The following is a 20,348-nucleotide window of genomic DNA, read 5'->3' as shown; positions in this document are numbered from 1 at the left end:
TTAACTGACCGTTTGCGCAACACCTTCCTTGAACAGTGATTGTCCAATCATAGCTTACCAGCTGTAACTAGGAATGGTTGGCCTGTCAAGTTTTAAGAGTAGGCTCATACTCACCATTTAAACAAAAGCAAACAGGTAAGATGGATATAAGTGCAAGTGTAACTGATTAAAAATGAAAAATGACTGTATTCCATCTAGGTGAGCCACTCAGTCCCACGGTCCTGGTATTGTGCACAGCTTACTTGAGTACTTAATGGAAATGGAAAGGATTACATTGCAGGCTAACCTAACATTAGCATCCCTATCCTGTTCTTTTGGATATGGGGAGATTTACAACCCAGCAACCCCAGCCAAAGCAGAAATGGGGTAACTTTGACAACACACTGGTTGGTTCTCATCCTTGCCTTTTCTCATGTAATGTTCAAAGTAAGAACATACTGTTTCTGTAAACATGAACAAGTATGCGAGCTAATCTTCCATTTTTCTTTCTTGTACAACTAACTAGCAACACTACAAGAATACAAGAACAATGCTCCTCTGCATGGATCATTCACTGGGGAGGGTGTTCATTGTTCTCCAGGGACATACAGATTTAGCCCCAGTCTTTTAGCATCATGTATGTAACCAAGTGCATATTTAAGACCCTTTTTATGGTTCTTACTTTTCATCCAATTGTCTGAAATCAAGGACCCAGAATTTCAAGTGCTAAATCTGCCTCATTTGTCACTGTACACAGCATGTGTGCCGTGGGGCATAGTCTAGGGAAGGACTCGGTGAGCTGTTATTTGCAAATTGAATAGTCATTTAAATCTGAGTCTAATCAGCTCTGTGATGACTTAACAACTGCAGATAGCTATTACCCCTTGTTATTTTATTTTGTCACAGATAAAGAGAATTGAAGGTAGAGGAAATGCAAGAAACCATAATGAGTGCATTTCATATTTTAAACCCAATATTATGAGCCAGTGGCTACATTTGGTGCAAATTACCATAGCAACAAATGCCACCATATCCACCGTCACCACAGATGTTGCCAAAAGCAAGAAAAAACATGATTTTACAGTGCATCACTCTAAATCGAGCTCTATTTCCATTGCCCTAGTCCCAATTTAACCATGTTGTCTGCACCTCCTCACACACTTCAATCCCCACCAGCCCCCTACACACACGCGCACACACTGCCAGCAGCCATCATTCCATCCTGTATGTTCAGCTGGCCTGTCAAGTCCCCATCCAGCCAAGTGCCCGCCCATCTGTTGAACCTAAGACAGCGTGCAAATCTCAACCAGGGAGGAAATGTTCTATCAAATGATGAACTGAATCTGCATGCAAACAGTGGTTTTCAGGGGCCTCTGGGATCCAGAGCCTCAGGGCGTGCTGCAATGCATGTACGTGAAGCTCCCTGCAATGCAAACTAACACTAAAGCAAGATACAGTCTTGGCCTTGGTTAATAAACCATTCACTTTCTTTCAGCTTAATGTATTGCTATTTACATTTTCATTTTTAAGTACCCTTTTTATGGTAATTTATTTAAATTACTAACAAGGGCTAATCCATGTTGTTCCTGTGTGCACTCAGAAAATATCTTCAGCTGCAGGATTGTTTGTTTTTTTGAAGGAACTGTATCTGTTGTGTTTCTTAAAAGTAAACTTCAATCACACAGACTCAAGCTTTGTAAGGACACAGGAACAATGAATTTCTTCACAGTCACAACTCACTTTGTTGGCCAAAAACAGTTTAAGAGTCTTTCAGGTATCCACGGGCCTTGAAATACCATTTAGCATACATTTTAAATTGGTAAATAAAGGTGGACAGAAATAATAAGTTACGGACATTTTTAATCAAACCCTTGCTGAGGATTTGGTGTAAATTTTGCTTGTCTTCATTAAGCAGCCCCATTCTATAACTAAATGTCTTTTAGTGGTGTCAGGTGGGAAAGGTAAGCAGTCACCTAGCCAGGGGCATACATCTGATCAACAGGTAACTGCAGGCCTGAGGCTATTAATCTGTGTGAACTCTGGCTCCCTGCTTAGACTCACTGCAGTTAAACTAACACTCACCTATTATCCTATTTGTTTGCTGGAGCTGTAGTGATCCTGTATGCAGAGGGAAGCTGCAAATAGACATTTTATGGCTCAAACATGTTGTAACTCACTATAAAGTTGCACCCTTTTATCATACAAACCCTGTAATAGTCACTTACTATGTGTGTTAAATAATGTAAGACCATTGCAATTACATTGGATGCCGATGTGAGATATTAAGATGGGCCGTGAATGGAGATTAAGGAGGTTATTGTTCCTTCCTGCAGCATTATGCTGGAGGCTAACAGCAGGACCTGGTCACGCACGCCGAAAAATCCTGATGTGTGAGTGTGCGAGTGAGGATGCTGAGGGGCGTAGCAGCGTTGTGCACCTCATGGTCAGCGCTCAGGAATTAAGATGCATGCCTCTCATTGCCTGGGAGCGAGTAACGCGAGAAAACTGTTCCCATCCTCCTTTCCTTCGCAGAAAGAAAAAAAAAAACCCAAAACGCATGGAGGTGCGCTTGTTCCAGGAGAGAAGTAAACCTCCTCCCGGTGTGTTCATATTCAAAAAGGCATCGGTGTGAGGTTGCCAGTTTGGAGCTTGTTTTCCCCTTAAATTGGATCCTTCAAGCTGTGACTGGGCTGATTTGCTCGCGTTTCGGTCTCCGTGGAGCTGCTGCCACATTCCGCACGGAAATAACGAGACTCCACTCGCAGCCCGGGCTTCACTTTTAGTGAGTATCAAAACGCAACGCATGCTTTTAACCATATAGCTCACGCTGGTGTCACCTTATTTTCTAATTATAGCTTTTAATCTCAGTGCCTTAAACAGAGGAGCGCACACGGAGGCTTAAAGTCTTAAAGTGCTGCTGACCAGGTGTTGCACTGTAACTTGTAACTTAACACTGTAAGTGCAAAGAAATCTGCACAAATATGAATACTTAGTGGCTAAAGCAGCAGCACTCTTTTGTTATCTTAGAAATTGGTTTTGATGTTTAAATCACACCTGCAGATTTAATAGTTATCAGTGTTGTAATTCATTTTCACAATTCATACCTCATCATACCTTTTCAGGCCTGAAATGAGCATGTTTGTGCATATTTCTCTATATATTTTTAAAACCTTTGTTAATCAGACACCACCCCTTACCGTAGTGTCACATTGAGAAACAGCAACTTCTTCTTTTTGAGCACTGATTTTAATATCTTGGCTCTAGATTCTGTGGCGGGGGCTGCTCTCTAACTCTTGCACTGCTCAGCTTTCTGTCTTCAAAAATACTATATACCACTATCCACTTTGTTCAGCTGTGGACTGAGCTTGAGCAACTGTTGAATATACAGCAGATGTGCAGAGGAGAGATATCTGTGCACATTACACTCAGCGTGTTTGGTGTCCTGGAAGCAGCCTCATTAAGTAAAACAACAATTGCCTCTGACAGAAATCCTTTTAATTTGTTGTAAACATTAATCACTCTGTGTTTCACTGCCAGTGTAATATCCCAGTGTGAGTAAACCCCAGGTTTATGGGTTATGAGTTTTGAAATGATCCCCTTTGGTGTGTATTTTTTATGAGATGTCACCTCATTTACTAATGAAGGTGTCTGCGACGCACTGGTTAATTTTCTACTGAAACCTCTCCTTGCCATTATAAATAAGCAAGTAGAATACATTAGCTGAGGTTCCTCATCACATCTCCAACCAGATTGGATGGCGTGACCTTGGGGGACTTCGCTGCAGTATTTAGAGAGTAGGTTGGCAGAGATGGAGATGGGGTGCGGTGGTGGCATCCATTATCAAGGAACCCATTTACATCTGGAAATTGTAGTTGCCGTAAGCAATTGCCATTTGTTATTTTATAAAAGGTAGAGGAGCTATTTTGAGAGAAATGTGTATCATCCTGATAATATGCACATCAGTCAGTCTTCAGTGCAGGCTTTCTCTGTACATTATAATTTAAAGCATCTGTGTGATTCCTCTGAACAGAAGTCCTTTATGGGCTCCTTTTAACAATAGAACACGGAAGAAGCAGTAAGTCACTGTGAATCATGGCAACTCTCACCAGCTGCCAGCCAGATGAAGGTGTGCTGCAAGGAAAAGTCTGATGAAACTGCAGTCGCAGTTGTGCTGCTCTTTCCACTTCAAAGCCCGCCACGCCGAACAGAAACGTATCGTTCCACAAGGGCGCCTAACATCTCATTCAAAGTTTGTGCAAGTTTCTCTAACGATCCAACTTGCAGATTTGAGATCTCTCCTGCGAGGTATTTCCTGCAGTCTTTAGCTGCCGTGGCGTGAAGGCCAAGTTAAGCCCGCGCAGGCTTTACTGTAATCAGTTATTCAGCTCTGGCATTCAGACTCCCAGCTCCAGACAGAGGAATCCCCGTGGCTCACCACAGACCCAATCAGACCCTTTTAAGAGCAAGGTCTGGGACCAAGACTGCAGCAGCAACCGCAGAAATGTTTTCCTATCCCTTGGGTGGTGGTCTGCATGTGTCTGCAGCATGTACAAGTATATTTCACTAATAGTTAGTGTCTTTTGTTCCGGTCTCTCGGCTCGGTCACAGACAGTCTTATTCCTTCAAACTATTCCCCTTGGACTTCTCCCTGCCTTTTTTATTTGCCCTCTGTTTCCACTTAACAGTCCTGGCTATTTTCCAAGAAACACCTCAGCACCATTCTATTTTCTTTGTCCTTTTTTTTCAAGCATGAGCAGTCTTCTTATGCTCTGGGCACACATGGAGAATGCATGGCATTTACCGTATGTGAGCATTTCCGAAACAACATCTTACTGGATCTTGGCTACATTTTTACCCTCTTGCGAGGTTATCGCTGATGATAATTGACTATTTAAACATGACTGCCTCCGCAACAAAGAAAGGCATCCTGTGATTGCTGTCTTAATCTTTCCCCAGCACAATCAGCGATGTCGAGTCTGGAGACCACGCATCACTCCTGCAATTAGGCTTGTCAAATTACTGCGTGGCTTTTATCTGCAACTGCTTGTTTGATAATGCTTATTGGCAGGTGCCTTTGGAGGAGCAGAAGAAGGGAATCCACAGCTGGTGCATTTCAAGAGGGATGGATGCATTATGTAAAACCCTACTGTGCTGTGGAGCAGATGTTTCTTCCTTCTGATGGCTACCTCAGCTTCATAACTATATATCTCTATATCACAACATCCTCAGGAGTCTTCCTCTTTAGAAAAAAAAAAGCCATTTTGATAGACAAACGCGCCATCGTTGGCTTTCATCATTTTGTTGTCAAACTGAGCCAGAGATTGTCCCCTCGCTGTCCTAATCGTTTTCAGGTACAATCAGTTAGGCTAAGAGTGTGTACCACTTCCTCTGCGCAGTTTACCTAAGTGTCACCATCAATGTGAAGCATCTTCTGTACCTTTTATTCTCCTTGTATTCATGTTGACAGGACTGCAGCGTCTACGACCTTGCCTTCATTCTTTACTCAAATAGAGACTCGCCTGGACAATATGTATGCTGTACATCAGCTCTCACTCTGCAAGGCTTTGCTCAGGATTAGCTTTACTTCCTGCATGTTTTTTGTTTTTTGTTGCTTTGCTTGTCTTCAGTGGGGTATTATTTGGCAAATGAAAAGATTAAATTATTATAAAAAGAAAAATTATTTTGTCAGCTGGCTTGTCATGCGTCCTTTCTGTGGGTTTGTTTGAAGGAAAGGCTAATTGTTATGCCTCGGAGGTCCATTGTTAATTAGAAGTTATCTCGGGCAGCCCTCACATGGTCACCGCTCTAATTGGCAGTCAAAGCTGTGTACCACCTGGCCTAGCCTTTAACTCACCAGGTGCTCCCGGCAAAACCGTCAGCCTTGGCATTATGTGGGTATGGCCTCTTAAAAGAAGACAGATAGAGAAAGAGAGAGAGAGGGAGAAGTAGGACAGAAGAGGAAAAGACACTGAAGTGTGCCGCCAACTTTGCTAAAATGGCGGAACTGCAAAGCAGCAGTAAAAGGCTATTTCATGCTACATAGCTAAACAAGCCTTTTGAAGCTGGCATGAAAAAAAGGTACAAAAAAATTAGTGTAATATTTTGATACACACATCATCATACATCACACCTCTTTGTTTCAGAATCCTAATACCGCAGGGGCTGTGAGGTGACAACACATCAACATTCCACACAGCCTGTGCAGGTTGGTTTCCCTGTGTTTTGTGGGGGAAAATTAAGGATGATTGGACAATCGTGATTAAGTCTGTTTTGCTGTTAATGGAGAAAGATGAATGTTAAAATGGATTTAAGCAAAAGCTTTTTGCCCTGAAACAGAATCCACGTTAAGTCTTTCATTCATTGCAGTTGAGCTGGAAATGGTGGAGAAAGAGCAGAGATTTAATCAAGAGATAGTGCAGCTGCTTTTCACAATGAATTGGAAACTCATGCCGGGAAGTCACAGAGTAACCTGAATACTGTCAGATTCCTCTGCATGTACATGATTGAGAGTTATGTCTCCGTTATTGGAGAAAATTCACCCATGACCCCCCATAATCTTTAGGAATCATAATGTTTTGTCCTTTCAGAAGGCCAGACAGGTGTACCCTGCGTATGACACAAACAAACCTCTGATAAAACGTGCCTTGCATCGCTGTGCTCTGGGGGACAAAGACCTTTTGTCTTTTTGCATCACAAAGTCAATAGGGTTGTTTTGTCTTTCTGCTTCGGCCTCTAAAGTTCACACTAATTTCCAAATGTGTCATCCCTTTGTTCTCTGATCACAGCGGGGATTTGAAATGTAAAGCGGATTTAGACAATGTACTATATCTTTAAGGTTAGAGTAGAGAGAATTGCTTTAAAATGCTTTGTGTGGTGTTAGCAGCCCTCGGCTGAATATGTTAAGTTTGTACAGGATAGCAGAGGATGATCTGGATCTGTGTGATTTGTTGGTTTTGCAGTTTATTTTTCCAGGAACTGTTTAGGTCCATGTGTTAAGAACCAGCATCGGACCACACAGGCCAGCCTCCCCACATTCATCAAAGAGCCTTGGCCGCCCATGGCCCTGTCACTGGTTCACTGTTTTTCTTTCCTTGGACTTGGACTTGGACTGTTTTGGAGATGCTCTTACCGAGTCGTCTAGCCATCACAATTTGGCCCTTGTCAGATTCAATGATATCCTTACGCTTGGCCATATTCTTGCTTCTAACAAATCATCTATGAGGACAAAATGTTCACTTGCTGCCTAATATATCCCACCCACTGGCAGGTACCATGGTAACGAAATAATCTGTGTTATTCACCTTACCTGTCAGTGGTCATATGTTTGATTGGTATATGTACTGTACAGTATGCAATACATTACCCAAAGATACCATCAGCATATACTGCTCGTGTTTAATCAGAAATTCAGCAGAAACATCAATAAGTAATAACTAAGTTGCAAATATGAACAATATACTGAATAACAGACAGGCCACAAAGAATAACAAAAATAGCAGATTACTCTTTTATCCAGACTAACCATAATAAACAGGCCTATCACTGCTGTAATTACTGACAGTAGAATCATTACTTTCCCTAATGCTCCACTGCTACCATCGTTAATAACAGTTCATTAATTAAACATACTATGGAAAACAGCTGCTCTGTTCTGTGAAAAAGACTTCTCCTTGGCTGGACCCACGGAGCTACAGAGTGTAGCTTAATTTTGCTCTGGAGGTCAGTCCATGAATAATGAGCAGGGGAAATGTAAATACTCCTCTTTGCAGCTTAGAGTACCTGAGACAAGCCAAATTTGAGATTTAGACACATAATGAGCTTCTTATTTTAATACAAACAGGAGTTGACTGAAAAATTGCCTTTAATGCTGTGTCAAAAAAAAGTAATAAAGCTGAGGTATCGTAAATGTAGCTTTAAACGGTGCCACAGCTGGGCTCCCTGAAGTTTTGTTGTCACCATGAGGTTGCAGGGTTTTGTACTATCGTGCCTCTACAGAGTACCAAAACCAAACCTTTGCTCACAAAACATATCTGGCCACCCACACTAAAGCTGGAGATGCTGCACAGAAGTGTTGAGCGGATGTATAAACTGTTCATCAAGAAGTAGCTCCAAAACATTTATGTCATTAATGTTCACATTGCTGTGGGCATTAAAAAACAAATATACTGTGTTACTTAGCAGTGGTGGAAGATGTACTCTTTTACTTCAGTAGAAGTGGCACCACAGTGTAGAAATACCCTGTTACAAATAAAATGCTTTTAAAACTTTTGAAAAAATAGAAGCATCAAAATATACCAATATACTCATTATGCAGAATAGCCCAGAATGTTTATTGTATATCATTTTAATGTTGCAGCTGGTGGGGCAAATTTCAAATACTTTATATACTGCTGGGTAATTTGTGGATTCTCCCTAGGATAAAAGTCTTCTTAACAAATATTAATACCACATAATTCATTTGTTGATTTTATTTTGCATTATTATATATCTGAATCTGTAAAGTAACTAGCAGCTAGTAGTGGAGTGAAAAGTACAATATTTGTCTGTGGATTGTAGTGGAGTAAACGCATAAAGTAGAAGAAAATGGAAAAATAAAGTAGAAGAACCTCAAAATATTACTTAAATACAGTACTTGAGTATGTATGCAAATTCACCACTGTTAATTAATAACCTTATAAGTAATTCAAAGTAATGATAACTTTGGGAAGAGTCCTGCTAGCTGTTTCCCCTATCCTCCAGTCTATATGCAAGTCTAGGCTGACTACGTCCTGAATAAACCAGCATGCAGGGGAAACCTTGGCATATTTAGGCCCCGAGCACGAAATGTGTGAGGTCCCTATTGGAACTGAAGGAATTCATTCTTTCTTTCTTTCTTCTGCAAACTAAACATGCTTGAAAACTCACCAAACTTTGCACATAAATTAGGCGGGGCAAACATTTTTGTATTTTATGGGTTTCGCGCATGGGCGTGGCAAAATGGCTTTTGACACATGTATCATGTCCAGATGTACAAAAAATCCTCTTGGCCATTGCCTAAACCCAACAGGAAGTCAGCCATTTTGGATTTAATGGTAATTTTTGGCGATTTACACACTATGTACTTTAACGAACTCCTCCTAGGGAATTTGTCTGATCAACGTCAAACCTTCGCTGTGCAGTCTAAACCCATTGACGATTAAAAGTTTTACAAATGGTTATTACCAGTCGACCAGTTTGCCTGTGGCGTGCTGTCAAAAAAACGATGATTCACAATGAAAGAGAAAGTTGTTATAACTTCAGTATACATGCTCATATCTGCACCAAATTTGATGTATAATAATTATCCAACCCTGAACGCATCCACATGCCAACGTTCACTCAAAGTCATAGCGTCACCTGCTGGCAACAGAAAATGACACGTATTGCGCTATGATTGGCTACTCCTAGCAGGTTGGCCATAACTTCAAAACTGATGAAGCCATGTTGTAAAACATGACACAGTTGGAGTTGGCGTGGCGTCAAAAATTGATGATTAGCCATGAAACAGGAAGTTGTTGTAACTTTACATCTGCACCAAACTTTACATGGCTGACAAGAGTCTGGCACATGTACGTGCCAATATTCAGTTAAAATCATAGCACCACCAATTGGCAACTGGAAGTAAGCTCTGTCTGACGCTCATCGTGCAATTTAAATCAATTTTCACAATGTGTTTCACACTTGACGGACTCAGACATAACGTATAGATACTGGGTGCTCTCTATTGCAACATTGGGGACACAGGAAGTGATGTTTAAGTCCTCCGTGCAATGTTCGCAGCGTGTGACAATTCAGAGCCGCACCAGAAGAGCTGCGGAATATATGGCGCAACCTCGTCACACCCCAACGTGCTACACGTTTGAAGGCCCGTCCATCGCTGCTTGCAGCTTTAATATTACCTTACATACACTTATCTTATATATATGTTCACACTAAGGCAGTTGTTTGCAACTCAGAAGTACTTAAAATTGTCAAATTACTGTATGCATTTAACAGTGTTTCTGTGCACAGTCTAGCTTTGCCAAAACTTCCAAAGAAAGTCCTTAAAACACATCAGAATGGGCGCTGGTCTTCATCGGAGCACCACACACACATGCTAGTTGGCTTCTGTAATGGTTATGAATAATTACTGTCTTCAGTAATTCTGTAATCAGTATTGGAAGTACATCTGGCTGGTGTCTGTGTGGATATAACATGGATATCAGAAGTCTACAGGCTCTGTCTAATTTTCCATTTTTTATTGCCTTGAAGGCTGAAATGAAAACCTATTAAATCAAACTTGATTTCTTCTATTTTCATTTGGATATACTGAAGTAATGAGCAAAAGGTAAAAGTGAAAGCCAGCTAATTTCTGACAATGTATTAAAAATGGAAAATGACAACTGCTGGCTATGTAATAGTGAACACTGTACTTTTGCTTTGATAACAACCGTGACCTTTTTGGATACGTTTCTACCAAGTGAATCTCGAATTTAACCCCCATTCCTGTGACTGAAAGGAGTTTCTCTGTGCACACTTCTCTTTGGATCAATCCACAGAATTTGTAGAAATGTTTAAGATCCTGTCGCAGCTGGTGGTTGATTCGGCTGTGTGCTTTGGTTTGCTGTCAAGCTGAAAGATGGAACTCTTTGACTTAAGCATTGTGTTTTTGTTCTAGATGGCAGCAGATATTTTCCACAAGAAAAATCTTGGTATTGGAACCATTTATCTTCCCCTCTGTCCTGACCAGGGCCCCCATCCAGCCTTGTAGCATGATGCAGCACCAGTGCACTTAAAGAATACCTGAGTCATTTACAGTTTTTGATTGATTACTGGTGACCTGAGTTTACTCACCCCCCAATCATTTTGCAATGCATGCGTTTTTAGAATGTCTATAAGTAGCATGTAATCATTCAGTTGTTTGCCCACCCATTTATTCATTCACTTTTCCATAAGTGCGTCCCAAGTTGTCATTAGGAGACATTGAAATGTCTACAAATGACACACTGAATCAGAATCATTCACTTATCTCCTCTTTGCAACACTACTGAACTGTGTAGAGTGAATGGTGTCTGTGGCATTGTGTGTTCTTAATTTTTCATTTTTTTAAAAACAGTGCCTAACCTAGAGCAGCTTCATGGAAGAATACAAGCCCTAAGGCTTAACACTGTATTTATTTCAAAATATGGATTTGAGAGAGGGAAATTTTCAAAATGCAAAAGCCCCAGTTTTAATTGGGACTTAATGTATTTAAACAAGTTACCATTGCCTCAACAACCTGTAACAAGTGAAAGTTTAAAGGTGTTGAACTTCTCATCTCACTCTGGTTAAGAAAATTAAAAAATATTGCTTGAAGCACATCATATTATTTGAGTCCACAGCTGTGAAGTGTCTGACTGACTATAGCACAGAGCTGTCAACAGTATTATTAGTTGTTGTCCGTCTCATAGCAAAACATTTTCAGATGAGACTTAGCAGCAGTTGTCAATAAATATTCAAACACCAATTTCAATGTGATTACTATATTTAAATATTATTGTATCTAAATGTATTCATGTAGAAACAAGATAAATTTGCCATTATCACTGGTGCAAGATGTATTTTGTGTAATACTATGTAGACAACTAATACAAGCCTGGATTGTTATAGAATAAAAGCAGTACAATAAAAATATTTTAAGATAGAAAATAATCATAATTTGAATCGCCATATTGGCTCCTTATCAAATCTTTTGGAAAATAAGAACGAAAAGACCTCAAAATTCCAGTTTCGTCCCACCCTAAGCCTTTCCACATCAATTGGAGACACTGAGTGCATCTTCCTGCATAATTAAGATGAACTGGGTGTTATTTTTAGGGGAAAGTGGTGTCTGACTTGCCACCTGACCGCACAGCCCAGAAACCTTGCAAACATGCAAATGAGCTGTTACAGTTACAGAGCGGGAAGACTCAAGCGCACAGTACGTACTGCAGTTGTTTCTGTTGCTGTTGGCTTCTTTCTGCACACTGATTCATCTCAGAGGACCCTCTTGATCTTGGCAAGATCCTGCTCCTTTATTACCTCCAGGCTGTGATTACACTTTTCATTGTGTTTCAGGCTGTGTTAACGGACTTGGAAATCTTCTTATGTCCCTCTCCCTAATCTCAGCCTTTTAAAAAATACCATATTTAAGATGTGTGGAGCCCTAGTTTTAATTAAAAGCATCTATGGCCAATGGTTTATATTATGAGCGACAAAATACCAGTAACAAATGTAGATAAAATGAAGAAAGAGGTGACGAAAGATATAGAAGTAAATTACATGGGGCACTGTGGGGTATCTGGATGAAAAAGATGAAAATTATTTCTTATTACCCGGATACCTAATGAATATTCAAAGTGGTAAATACATGGCTGGATCAGTCTGTTACACAGTGTCTACAAAGTGTGCATAGCTAAAGTTAAAATAGTAAAAGTAGCTTCAGTGTCTTCACTGAATGCATTCAGGCACAGTATTGAGTGTAGATCACCCGTGTTTTTGCAGCACTCAATCACTATAGTTAAGCACTTAAATCGGAAGTGAAAAGAAAGTACACTTGATGTTTTGTTTTCGCACATTTGGCACGCAAGCCATTACGCAGCCTTTGTGTAGACAGCTGTCTACAAGCGCATCTGTTCCGTCAGAACCATGTGAGACGGACAACAGAAAAACGCAGCTGAAAAGCCACTTGTGTTGACAAGCCTTCAGGGGGTCCTGGACCAAAAGTTTACGCCATTAAAAGGGAGAATGGCGTCTCTGTCATTGCCACTCTGGGCCCGGGGCACTTGGTATAACTATGTACCACTGCAATCCCGGCCTGGAAACCTTTCGCCCAACGGCGTAATGCTTTATGGCACCACATCACACACACCAACAAGACTAGCTATTCCAAGCTAGCTCAGTATTCTCAGTATTTCATGGTAGAGGCTACAAAGAGACAGAAGAAGACGTTGTCGGGGGGAAGCAAGGAGGAGAAAAAGAGAGAGTGACTGAGTAAGAGACCGGATGAGAGTAAATATCGTTTTTGGCTTTTTCTCGTTGCCGTGAGATAAAAGAGCTGAAAAGATGCAGGACAGATGCCAAGCTGGCCTTCTTGCGGTTGGACTAGTAAGTAGTAACTTACATTTAATTGGCTGTGTTAGCATAGTTGTTGACTTGCTATTTGTTTCTCATAATGTAATCTTAACGTATGCATGTGTACAGCTGTCCTGATAGTCTGTTTTTCCTGAGATTAATGAATGTAGGACATTTGATTTAAGTACTTTCATTATTTTAACTTAAGTCCTACAAACAACAACAACTGTACAACATGTACTCTTAACAATTTCCATGCTAATGCACAGTAGGCGGTATAAAGGCAAGATGTTAACATGCGGATAATACTGTTAGAAGAAATATACTTTCCTCTGTAAAACTTGCATCCAGTGAGTGAAGAGTTGAATTTGCAGCCGGCTGCGTTACGCCACCTTTGATTCACTGTTGTGCTGGACTCACCCACTGAGCTTCACAGCGTGGCAGACCTCATCTCATTTCTTACAAATGGAAGCACAAACTAGGGCCTGTGTGCCTTTCAAACTGTGTAGTTTTCATTTTCATTGATCAAACAGCCAAATGTGTCTGTGAAGCTCGTGTCACAGACGCTGCTATCAGAGCTGAGCTGCAGAAAAGAAGAGTGAAGGAAACGAAACAGACAGATCCTCACCTGTAGTTAATCAAATGACCTTAGTTCTTGGGGGGAAAAAAAGAATTAAAGTTTCTTCTCTGTTGGAGCCAGTAAAGATGTGAATCACACCTAACTTTCTCATCATCCAGGTAAACGCATACAATCTTTTTGCCAGGTTAGGCCTAGCCATCTCATAGGGGCTAGTAATAAGCTTAAAGTCCATCGGTATTGAATTTTTCCTTATCTTCAGTGACTAGGGATCTCCTGTATCCTCCATGACAATTTCACTTCACTACATACACGTTTAAATTTTAAAAAATTTAATTGCCATTGCCTTCTGAGTGCATGAAAAGTGGAGATTTTGTAGTTATCCAACCAGAGGGAATGTGATGAAAGTAAGCAAAATGAAAATCACTAGTCAGTCGAGCTTCTCCTAACTGCGAATGCTCTCCCATTTGACCTGAGGGTGAGTATCTGTTTCATGATACATAATAATAACTGTGACAATGAATATATTGACAGTGATGGAATCAGTCCTGCATCGACATGCAGAGGATGTATAGGGATGAAAAGAATGCCATTCGTTTATTTTATTACAGCATAAATGGTGCTGAAAAGTGCTGCATGTTTGCCATTCATATGATTGTGGATAAATAAGAGTTTATCTATCAGCACCTTCTGCTCTGACCATGTTTGTTAAATCTAAAATCCCCACATTCGATTAATCTCTTTTCTGTGTATGACTCTGAAGTTGCTGACTGTAATCTTTCCAATCAAAACACTGTACTTACTAGACCAAAACGATGCCGTCCTCACCAGAAAAACAAGAGCATTGGTCATTTGTTCAAATTCGTACAACCACCTACGTTATAAGCATCAAACTGCACTCTTAGTAGTTTGACAAAACAATTCCAACTCCAATTTCACAGATACATTCAGCAACAACATTCTGACAACTGGGGCTATTAAAACATGTAATGTGAGTTAGAGGATAAGGCTGGCATTACTCAAAATCTTTGTTATTGTCAACAATTCCCTTGAAAAGACTAAAACCAACAATGTGTTAGTCTCTCAATACTTTCCCAGCATGCCTTTTGTACTCAGCCCCAAACCAACTGATTCCTACTTAAGACGTAAATCTTTTAAGACGTGTCATATATATATAGAAAATGCTAAGTAATTTCCTAAGACTCACATATACATATATATGCAGGGCTGATTTAAAATAAACTAAACTGTGTGTGTGTGTGTGTGTGTGTGTGTGTGTGTGTGTGTCACACATACACACACACACACACACAATCAATTCAGTAAACTGTGGGAACAATATAGAATGTCCTATGTACAAGATAAAAAAAATAGACCGCTTATGACAGACAGCTTCCTAAGCTAGTACAGCAAACATTACGATTTTATTAAATGCATAAGAGCACAATTAAAAACATACATATCAAGTGTTGCCAATTAGTCTAATCAGCACCGAGGGGTCGGATGTTGAGGCAAGAGCAAGAAATGTTAATCAAGACTAAACCTCTTTATGTCTGATTTCAGAGAAGGCTTAAAATGGCACCTAAACTAAAATCATACTAATTGATTAATTTACATGGCCAAAAAATAAATTACTTCTACATTTTCTCATTAATGCAGACTGTATAACTAATGAGCAGTGTTTACATCCATCAGAATCTCTCAAATATTCCTGTCGCGGCTGCCCACAAGGCCAGTGTTAACAGCACAAGGAGACAACACTGTTTTGATCCTTTGTTTTCACACACATGAGGCATGAACCCCTAATATTGTACCGTGATCAAAGCCTGTCAAAGGCTCCGTGTTGCCTTTGACTACTTATTGATCAGTGGTGTGGGAACCACTCGAATGTGCATGGCCGCACATCAGAGTGGTTTAAAGTGTTGTGTTGTGTATACTGGTGGCAGCATTGTGTCAAATTAGCAAGTCAAATTAACGCCGTGTTTAATCTGCAGAACCCAGTTTATTCAACTTTATAGAATACAAAATCAGGCTGATTTTATTATACAAAATCACAGTAGACATCATTGTGGTTAATATTTTAGGAGGACAGGATTTCTGACAAGTGCCTAAAACACAGAGGAGGTACACATTTCATGTGAGACTGCTATACACCAGCATGCACAACTAAAAAAAATCCAGTGCCTTTTGGAGCTGTATTAAAAGCTAATGCGAGTGGAAAGGTAAGCAGAGAGGTAAACTATTCTTCAAAAAACTGGAGAGCAGACTCAGAGGGATCCTGTTGGAACCTTCACAGCCCTCCAAAAAGCCTTTGAAGCGCCCTAAAAGCACCCTACTTGTTTAGCGTGAACTGAGGGATACGTTAACTCAGAATACATGAGCTCCAGGAAGCTATGGCTTGCCAAACAGAGATTGCTTAAAGAAAATGGAAAAATACATTTCCTGCTAAATATTAAAACTGTCTTCTCGAGAGGATAAGACCTGCCTCTGATTCTGTGTTGCTGAAAGAAATCCCCAGAAATTCCCCGTGTTAGCTCAAAGGTAGATTATGTAAGATTTATGTAAAATAGCACCCCCTGCAGGCAAGGCAAAGAGTGACGAATCAAAAGAAGGACGGCCTCCCATTCTGTGTTACATTTATCGAGAACACGCGACGCAGGAGGCAAAATTAATTTTCCCCCAAACTCAAGTCCTTGGCTGAAAATCACACTCACTCACTCTGGTGTTTCAAAGATACAGTATGATCCTGCCACTATAGCTGTACCTTTACCATATAAACATATTGCTGTCTGTTAAAAGGTCGACATCTTGGTCAATAACCCGTTCTCACTCCCACGTCGTCACATATAATATAAAGTCAATATTTTATCCATAACTATGTTTTCAGTGGTGTATAAAGAGCCTACATAATAAACAGTTGTGTTTTTATTACCTTAGAATGAGCCATCTACATACACTGTGGCTCCTCTTACATGGATGTCCGCATGTTGCACCGCTATGTTTCCACAGTAACTTCATGCAAAAAACACCTCAAAGCATTGCACCTTCATTGCAATTTTTTTTACAAAAGCTGCTGCTAAATGAGGCATTTTAGGCCGCAACAATAAATAAAGAGGCCCTTGAAATCCTGGACGGACTGACTAGATGTCTGTGTGTTGTTTATACGCTCTGATAATGCTTATCCAACACATCTTTGTAGTAGCGTCCATGTTGATTCCACATTCCAACTTAGGAGCACATGAACACACACTGAAGTCGGAAGAACGACTGCACAATTCGGGAAATGGGACCATCCAAGGAGCTCGTGAATGCACCGTGAGTCGCTGGTTGCAATTTGCAAACCTGACCACTAAATGCCACTAAAACTTACACACTTAACCTACATTTGACTTATTTTTCTTTTTACATGAAAAATGACTTCAATCAACTACTTGATTAATTGACTTATCGTTTCAGCTTGTATACACTGTTGGGAAGTTTACTTTATAACTAAACATCATATTTTAACTCTTCATATGTTTTGTGTGAAAAATCTGTAAAATAACTAGTAAATAAATGTAGTTAAGCAACAATATATCAGAACAACTGAACAAGTACCTCACATTTGTACTTAGTACTAAAGTAAATATACTTGGTTACCGTCCCCCACTGTTCACAGGAATATTGTTTTACTTCTGGGGCTGAAGGCAAAAGCATAATAAAGCTGTCACATGCAGTCAACTGCAACATTCTGGCTGTAGTTGTTCAATTGTCGCTAATGTAATGAAGAACATGACAGACATTTCAAGTTCCAGTTCAGATCATGTTTTTTTTTGTTTGTTTGTTTTTATGTAAGCCTATGAGTACAGAAATAGAACCGTGACCACATGCTGGTTGTTTCTCTGACCATTTTCATGCTGCTGCCACAGCTAAATTGTGTGACATGTCCACATAATCTGGTGCACAAGAAGGTAATTATTACTCTGGAAATGTGCTTATTTGTCCATTTTATAAGACATAGAAATTACAAAAGCTGTGGTATAGTTATTATAAATAACAGACAAACATGTGATTTATTTAATAATTTCCTTGTTTGTTTTTTTGTTGACTTTTACTTTGGTTATCATGTTCGGATAGCATTGATTTTACTGTCTGCCTGCCTGTCGGCTGTTTGGTATTGACAAATGAATTTTGATGTCGACGTAGTCTGGAGCTATTTAGAGAGTTTATCATTAACAATGTCTAACAATGCCATTTATTGTTAACAGTTTGAATTTGATTCATTCAGTATATTTCACAATTATTAACATCTGCATTGTGAGCTTTAATCAGCATACAATACAAACAGCCTGAGTAAAAGTACACTGTATCACCATAAAGCTCTGTCGCTCGTACTGAGAACTTTGATGTTTTAGAGGACAAGAAAAAAAAAGAGAATCCAAGCCATTTATAGAAAGAAGACATTTAAATATTACTTAGACAAAGCCAAGTAACACGAAAATACTCGCTATTCATCATGAATAATTTTGTTAGCCAAAGTCATGGGACATTTGTGTAATAAGAGAAATGAGTGTATAAGGCAGAAATGTGTAAAAAGCACACTGGTCTTCAACACATGCAACATTTAGATGTCTGGCCTTTTAGTTATCAGCAAAGTCCTGATCCCACATTTTATGAGACGTGTGTCTGGCAAAAAAGAGCTCTGGAGAAATCAAAAGGGTGAAAATGTATCCTGTATCCTCCACGTACACTCCCATGGCTCAGCCATGAAAAGTGTTCTGTTTGCACATTTTCTTGTGCTACAGAATGAAATAGATTTTTTTTTTAACTTTTGGTTTGACATTTATGTAAAGTACTCTGAGTGGGGCTTTCAAGAAAGTTAGGTGAAAGGAGAAAAGTGTAGACAGAAATACTAATCCACTCCACATGGGCTGAAGTGGCTCGCTGGCAAATAATTTTGTGGCACTTGCTGATCATTCTTCATCTGTATGATAAGATGTCCTTAGTATCAGAATTGGTGTCACATAAGCGCTCTTTAGGTTTTTGAATGTAGGCTGTGTTTTCACTCAAATCAGTTACTTATCGACGACAAAGCTACACTGTCCATTAATGGGGTTGGGGTTCCATAGCATTTTATTGAACATGAAGCCATTAACAGCACCCGACACATATTCCTGCCAATGGTTCCACACTGTTCCACCGATCTACAGATAGCAATGCTGCAATGTCCACACAAAGACAGTGAAGAAAACGACTGCAAGCTAGTAAAAATAGTTGTAAACAATGCAATGTTTTCTGACGTGTGTCAGAAAACATTTGTTTACAAGAAAACGCCACAGGGCACCTTTTAAGGTGTAAATGACATACCTGCAACATCTTCTAGGTTAAAATCTAGTCAGGGACCTTTGCTGTCAAACTCTTCTTTCCCCTCGTTTCCTGTCTGCCTCCATACTATCATCTATCTAATAAAAGTATGCCTCCAAAAAATATAAAGATTCAATTCAGATCAGTATTTCATTGGCTGAGAAGGTTAAACCACTTGTGTTTCTAGACAAATAGTAGATTTCTTTCTTCTTTCAACCATAACCCTATTTTCAATTCAATTCAATTTTATTTATATAACGCCAAATCACAACAACAGTTATCTCACAGCGCTTTTCAGAAAAGAGCAGGTCGAGACCGTACTCTGTGATGTTATTTACAGAAGCCCTAGGTGACAGAGGTAAGGAAAAACTTCCTTTTAAGAGGCAGAAACCTCAAGCAGAACCATGGCTCAGGGTGGGCGGCCATCTCCCTCGACTGGTTGGGGGTGAGAGAGAGGGAGGGAGGGAGGGGGAGCGAGAGAGAGAGAGAGAGGCAGCCTATACAATATACACACAGAGGTACAGCACAAGACTACGGGAAAGGGAAGAAATCAAGTTAGTAACATGAAATGTTGCGATGAGGTTGCACACAGAGGGACAGAAAGAGGAGGAGAGAGGAGCTCAGTGCATCATGGGAAATCCCCCGGCAGTCTAGGCCTATAGCAGCATAACTAAGGGTTGGATCCGGACTCACCTGATCCAGCCCTAACAATAAGCTTTATCAAAGAGGAAAGTCTTAAGCCTACTCTTAAATGTGGAGATGGTGTCTGCCTCCTGAACCCAAACTGGAACCTGGTTCCACAGGAGAGGAGCTTGATAGCTGAACGCTCTGGCTCCTAGTCTACTTTTGGAGACTCTAGGAACCACAAGTAACCCTGCATTCTGGGAGCGCAGTGCTCTGGTGGGTTAGTAAGGTATGAGCTCTTCAAGATAAGATGGTGCCTGACCATGAAGAGCTTTGACGGTGAGAAAAAGGATTTCCATTTTTTTGCGTCTGTAAGGCTAATTAGTACAATGTTTTTTTTTTAAATTGGTGTAGTATTGAGGGAGCGCGCTTCAGTTGACTGCACAAAAACTGGGATGTAACGTAATCCTTGCGGGCAGAAAGTGCTTGTTTTTGCCACTGACCAAATGTTTTCCCAATTACTCACACAGACACAAAAACATGGTTCAGATTGAAAAATACTAGTGCTGGGCAACAATTAAAATTTGTAATCGCAATTAATCTCATGATTTTCTTGTGATTAATCGCGATTAATCACATTGTTATGCGAAAAATTTAATAATGAATTCTAAAGTAGTGTATTGCGCACTTTTAATTTAAATGTACTGTTATTTACACAAAAGTGCAATAACAACTT

General features: G+C 40.0%; 1 protein-coding gene across 1 annotated transcript in view; it reads left to right on the top strand.

Annotated features, from left to right (window-relative positions):
* The first annotated feature begins 1,840 nt into the window (after positions 1–1,840).
* LOC119908028 (CMP-N-acetylneuraminate-beta-galactosamide-alpha-2,3-sialyltransferase 1-like) overlaps positions 1,841–20,348 on the top strand; it is a 61,686-nt gene continuing 43,178 nt past the window's right edge. Inside the window, exon 1 of the mRNA XM_038725766.1 lies at positions 1,841–2,761. The gene's annotated coding sequence lies outside the window, so the exon portion shown is untranslated. The remainder of the gene's footprint in view (positions 2,762–20,348) is intronic.

The sequence above is a fragment of the Micropterus salmoides genome, unplaced genomic scaffold (genome assembly GCF_014851395.1).
Source record: "Micropterus salmoides isolate LMB-PRFRI ecotype aquatic unplaced genomic scaffold, ASM1485139v1 Ms_hic_scaffold_17, whole genome shotgun sequence".
In the NCBI taxonomy this organism is placed as follows: domain Eukaryota; kingdom Metazoa; phylum Chordata; class Actinopteri; order Centrarchiformes; family Centrarchidae; genus Micropterus; species Micropterus salmoides.
This window is presented reverse-complemented; position numbering and strand designations above follow the sequence as displayed.